Below are 6,110 nucleotides of genomic sequence, written 5' to 3'. Positions count from 1 at the left end.
CCTAAAACGCCTAAAAAAATATTAGAGTCGGTAAGTGAAGTGTTGTACTTTACAGAACATTGTTATATGTTATTCAAACAAATCTGTGTCAAATTCATCCACCGCTTTTATTTAAAAAAAAAAAAATTCTAATTAACACCCTGTATCTGCCACAAAAAAAAATTCATATTATTAAGTTTACGTCTACAATATTATAATACCACATTGAGACATCATTCATAATTTGGGTCATTTTGATCCACGGTTTTTTTGCTATCTGGCAAAATAAAACTCAATTGAGCAAGAAGGGCGTGCGCGGGGAAGGGTACCTACGCGGGTGGGGTTAGGTTAGGTTAGGTTAGGGGTGCTTATTATACTTGCCGCAATATCAGCTGGCGACTGAGATCTTAATACTATCTCCTTTACCCTTGTTAAGACCAACCAAGAGATGGCATTATGAGCTGTCTCGCCACTTAGTTTTGCGATACAGTGTATAGGTATTTATTTCATTCGGAGGCATAATTACATTGTCTTATCAATCTTACCGTAGTAGGTATATAAATATAATTAAAAATAAACTGTAGGCTGCACTCCTCATACTGACCAACATTTGTGACGTTCCTAATCAAAAGGTACCACTTTCTCTGACAGGTTATTTGTATAAAGATATAATCAAATTTCGTCTTTATGGTAAACGACAAAGTGGTACCTACCTTTTGATTGAGAATGTCACATCAGCGACTTAAAAATTACTTTTGTTTCGATTTTTAGTAGACTTTTTAAGTTTATTTTAAGACGCAATTTATTGTGATTTTTGTTATGTTTAAGCGTGGCAAGCAACATTAATTACATTGATGATGATGTTCATTAAATACAATATTTTTTCATACTATACTGAACTGTCACCCTATACATGAGAATGAACAGCGCCCTCTTGACAATGATCATATATTACTGGTCAGGCTTTAATATGTGTCATAATTTAGTAAAGTCCCCTTTGTGGATTCTAAGTTTCCGAGTTACAGCAGTTTAGTGAAAGCGTTTTTTTTAAATATAAATTAAGGGTTGAATAAAGGGGAACGAAAATTTAATTATTTTTGCGCTACGACGCACGGTTTAGGAGATACAGCCGTATATAGATTTTTTTCTTTTTCTTTTTACGTTTTTAAATCTTAATTAATGGCTTCTTAAGGGGAACGAAAATTTGATTATTTTTCGCTACCATGCACGGTTTAGGAGATACATCCCTAAAGGTTTTTTTGTTGTTTTTTTTTTCTTTTTTTTGTCATTGCGTTTTTTGTTATTACTTTGGGGTTTCATAAAAGGGAACGAAAATTTTATTATTTTTGCGCTACGACGCACGGTTTAGGAGATACAGCCCTAAAATGATTTTTTTCTCTTTTTCTTTTTTGCGTTTTTAAATCTTAATTAGGGGCTTCTTAAAGGGGAACGGATATTGATTATTTTTGCGCTACGATGCACGGTTTAGGAGATACTATAAAGTTTTTTTGTTATTATTTTTTTCTTTCTTTTTCTTGTGTTTTTGTATATTATTTTGGAGCTTCATAAAGGGGAACGAAAATTTTATTATTTTTGCGCTACGACGCATGGTTTAGGAGATACAGCCCTATAAAGTTTTTTTTTTTTAATTTTGCGTTTTTTTAAATATAAATTATGGGTTGCATAAAGGGGAACGAAAATTTTATTGTTTTTGCGGTACCACGCACGGTTTAGGAGATACAGCGCTATAAAGTTTTTTTTCCTGGTTTTAAATTATTTTTGCGCTACGACGCATGGTTTAAGAGATACAGCCCTATAATGTTTTTTTTAAAATTTTGCGTTTTTTTTTAAATATAAATTATGGGTTGCATAAAGGGGAACGAAAATTTTATTATTTTTGCGCTACTACGCATGGTTTAGGAGATACAGCCCTAAAATTTTTTTTTTTTAATTTTGCGTTTTTTTTAAATATAAATTATGGGTTGCATACAGGGGAACGAAAATTTTATTGTTTTTGCGGTACCACGCACGGTTTAGGAGATACAGCTCTATAAAGTTTTTTTTCCTGGTATTTTTTTGTTTTTTTTTTAGTATTAATTATTATTTGTATCTCCTTGGATATCACGGGCCTATAAATCCCGGTCTTTTGATAGGCTTGCGTGGGGATATAGATCCAACACGTAGAGGCCCCTTGGAGAGCTTTAATGTCATGTAGAACGCCTGCTGGAACCCGTTCACAGGCGCAACAATAGACACCCATGAACCGGTCGCAGCAGGCATTGGGACTATTGCAGAAAAAGTGAACAGTATACCGGTCTATGGATTGAAGTTTGGGTGGGCAATGAGACTGGGCTATTGTAAAGAACTCCGGACACCTGCCATAACAATGTTAATACACGTTATCGCGGCAGGTGGTGACTTGCCGCTGACTAGATGGGCCCCTGAAACTGCCGTCGTGAAGACGACCAGGAGCAACACCGGTGTGAGCGGCTCAGGGGTGTCGAGAGGTGTGCGCCGCTTTCTACCCAGTGACTGTTAACAGCCACTGTGCCAACTCGCGTCTTATGCATCTTTCACTTCCACCCCTGGAGCATATAGCTCTTACGACTCCCCTCTGGACGGCCAATGAAGGCAAGCCAGAGCTGAGAGTCCTGCGGGTCCCATTGGGGTCCACTCCGACCGACGAAGACACGCCGGAGACGGAGACCCTGACCGACTCTCTGGAGCACTCGGGTCCGTGGGGTCGTCACTCCCCAACAGCTCGCCACAAGCTGCCCTGCGGGCAATAATTAATATTATTATTACGGGTTTCTTAAAGGGTTTTTTTTTAATTATTTTTGCGCTACGACGCATGGTTTAGGAGATACAGCCCTATAATGATTTTTTTTTAAATTTTGCGTTTTTTTTTAAAATATAAATTATGGGTTGCATAAAGGGGAACGAAAATTTTATTATTTTTGCGCCACCACGCACGGTTTAGGAGATATTATATCTATATATATATATATATATATATATATATATATATAGCTATAATAGCTCTATAAAGTTTTTTTTCCTGGTTTTTTTTTTAAGTTTTAATTAAGAGTTTCTTAAAGGGGAACGAAAATTTGATTATTTTTGTGCTACGATGCACGGTTTAGGAGATGCAGCCCTATAAAGATTTTTTTTGTTGTTTTTTTTTTTTCATTGTGTTTTTTGTATATTATTTTGGGGTTCCGTAAAGGGGAACGAAAATTTTGTTCTTTTTGCGCTACCACGCACGGTTTAGGAGATATAGCTCTATAAAGATTTTTTCCTGTTTTTTTTTGTTTTTTTTTAAGTATTAATTAAGGGATCCTTAAAGGGGAACGAAAAATTGATTATTTTTGCGCTACGATGCACGATTTAGGAGATGCAGCCCTATAAAGATTTTTTTTTGTTTTTTTTTCATTGTGTTTTTTGTATATTAGTTTGGGGTTCCACAAAGGGGAACAAAAATTTGATTATTTTTGCGCTACGGCGGTTTAGGAGATACAGCCCTATAAAGTTTTTTTTGTTTTTTTTTTCATTGTGTTTTTTGTATATTACTTTGGGGTTCCGTAAGGGGGAACGAAAATTTTATTATTTTTGCGCTACGACGCACGGTTTAGGAGATACAGCCCTAAAATGATTTTATTTCCTCTTTTTCTTTTTTGCTTTTTTCAATCTTAATTAGGGGTTTCTTAAAGGGATTTTTTTAATTATTTTTGCGCTACGATGCACAGTGTAGGAGATACAGCCCTATAAAGTTTTTTTGTTATTTTTTTTCTTTTTTTTTCATTGTGTTTTTAGTATATTACTTTGGGGCTTCATAAAGGGGAACGAAATTTTTATTATTTTTGCGCCACCACGCACGGTTTAGGAGATATTATATCTATATATATAGCTATAATAGCTCTATAAAGTTTTTTTCCTGGTTTTTTTAAAAGTTTTAATTAAGGGTTTCTTAAGGGGAACGAAAATTTGATTATTTTTGTGCTACGATGCACGGTTTAGGAGATGCAGCCCTATAAAGATTTTTTCCTCTTTTTTTTCTTTTTTGCGTTTTTAAATCTTAATTAGGGGCTTCTTAAAGGGGAGCGAAAATTTGATTTTTTTTGCGCTACGATGCACGATATAGGCGATACAGCTAATACAGCCCTATAAAGATTTTGTTTCTTTTTTTTTTCATTGTATTTTTCATGTATTACTTTTGGGTTACATAAAGGGGAACGAAAATTTTATTATATTTGCGCTACGACGCATGGTTTAGGAGATACAGTCCTATATATTTTTTTACAATGCATGTGCTCGAAAAGTGCGTTTCCTACGGAGCCATATCGTGCGGAAAGTACTGCTTTTCCGCACTAGTGCTTTTTGTTTTCAATTTTTTTTTTACAGTACATATGGTGCTACTTTCTCGCACTAGTGCGGAAAAGAGCACTTACCGTGCATATGTCGAAAGTTTAAAGGGCCATAATTATGTACTGTAAAACGTACGATACACGTGCGAATAGGTAATTCGCAACTCGTGTCGATTTAAAACACTCCTTTTAATAATTAAACTTATTTGCCATGACATGTTTTTTTATTTACTCGCACAATGCATAGTAAAACATTGTATGATACACGTGCGTAAAGATGATTTCCGCACTTGTTGCATAAATAGCAATTTTTTTATCAAAGAATGAAAGAAAGTCACGGTATTAATAACCAAATTTTACTTTAGTGGTACCTTTTCCCTATCACTGTCACAAATGTATGTGGCGTTCACGTAAACGCGATATTTTTAAGATTTCCCTGCGCAATGTTGCCAGCTCGCTCGCAAATCAAACATGTACTTACAGTTCTTTTGCATAATGGTGACACTGTACAATATCTATGAGTTTTAAATAGGTAAAAGATAATTCGACGCATTCTTTGCTTGCTTGTTGCTTGTTGTTGTGTTGTTTGCGTAACTTCTTTGAATAAGTTGCGTTAATTTGGCGCACAGGCGAAGTAAACATGCGTTGCGTACGGCAAGGTCACGCCGCGGCCCCACCCTGCACGGCCTCCGTTGCTCATTCAGACCGCCCGCTAGCTTCGTTTGAACGCAAATAATATTTTTGTAATATTTGTTTATGCAGTGGATGCAAGTGACACAAATTCATACATCTTATTTATCCCGCATTTCAAATTAATAAGATGTAAACTCTAATATCTTTAATATTCTTTTGTAACGGTGACAGCCTGTTACAACAAAATCATCAAATATCTTATGAAGCTATGCCTTAATAAGACACAAAATCATTTAATGGACCTATTTAAACGATTAAATTCGACCTAAGTAATTTTTTTTAACTCTAATTTTTTTTTGTGTCATTTATAATATTATGACATAGTATCAGATTGCAGTGGACGTAATTGACACAAACTATGTTTTCACACTAAAAACACTATCCTAAATGCAACACAGTTACATGTTTTCTCTCGAATATTTTTTTCTCCAAGATAATTCAAAATAAAAAATAATTACCACAAAATAACAAATTACTAGAAAAGCAAATTATATATATGACACAAAACAAAATGTAAGATTTACATCTTAACAAAGTATTCAAAAGCGAAAACAGAATTGACTTTAATATTTTTATAACCTAGGGGTCAAAATATAGCCAGCGGTACAGGTCTATATATGTATAGTTATACGATACCAAGTTTCCTCCGAGTTAAACCATGTTCTCAAATAACGACCTCAGTAAGCAATTGGTCCGCATGCAACGCAATGACTTGGTAATTAACAGCGTAATTTGATATTGTTTAGTAATTACAAGTTATTATTTTTATTCACTCATACCATACTTAACTATACATACAGATATGGACTATCCAGTACTTTTTTTAATTAGTAGTTTTTTTAGATCTTTATCCTTTACGAAACAATAGTGTTCGGATATTTGAGAGGCGTGCTCGGAGGCGAAACCAACACGTAGAGGCCCTTTTGACACTCGGAAGTCGGAATCTTAGCGGTGAAGATACTTGTAAAGGTCGTTAAACAAAGACTCTCTCGTTCGTCAAATTAAATTAAGGTACACGTTTATTATGAAGGAGCGGCGCGCTGTGAACCATGCGCTAGGATGACGAAGTCGCAT

This window comes from Cydia strobilella, chromosome 3 (genome assembly GCF_947568885.1).
Source record: "Cydia strobilella chromosome 3, ilCydStro3.1, whole genome shotgun sequence".
Lineage (NCBI taxonomy): Eukaryota > Metazoa > Arthropoda > Insecta > Lepidoptera > Tortricidae > Cydia > Cydia strobilella.
The sequence above is the reverse complement of the archived record's forward strand: the minus strand, read 5'-3'. Positions refer to the sequence as shown.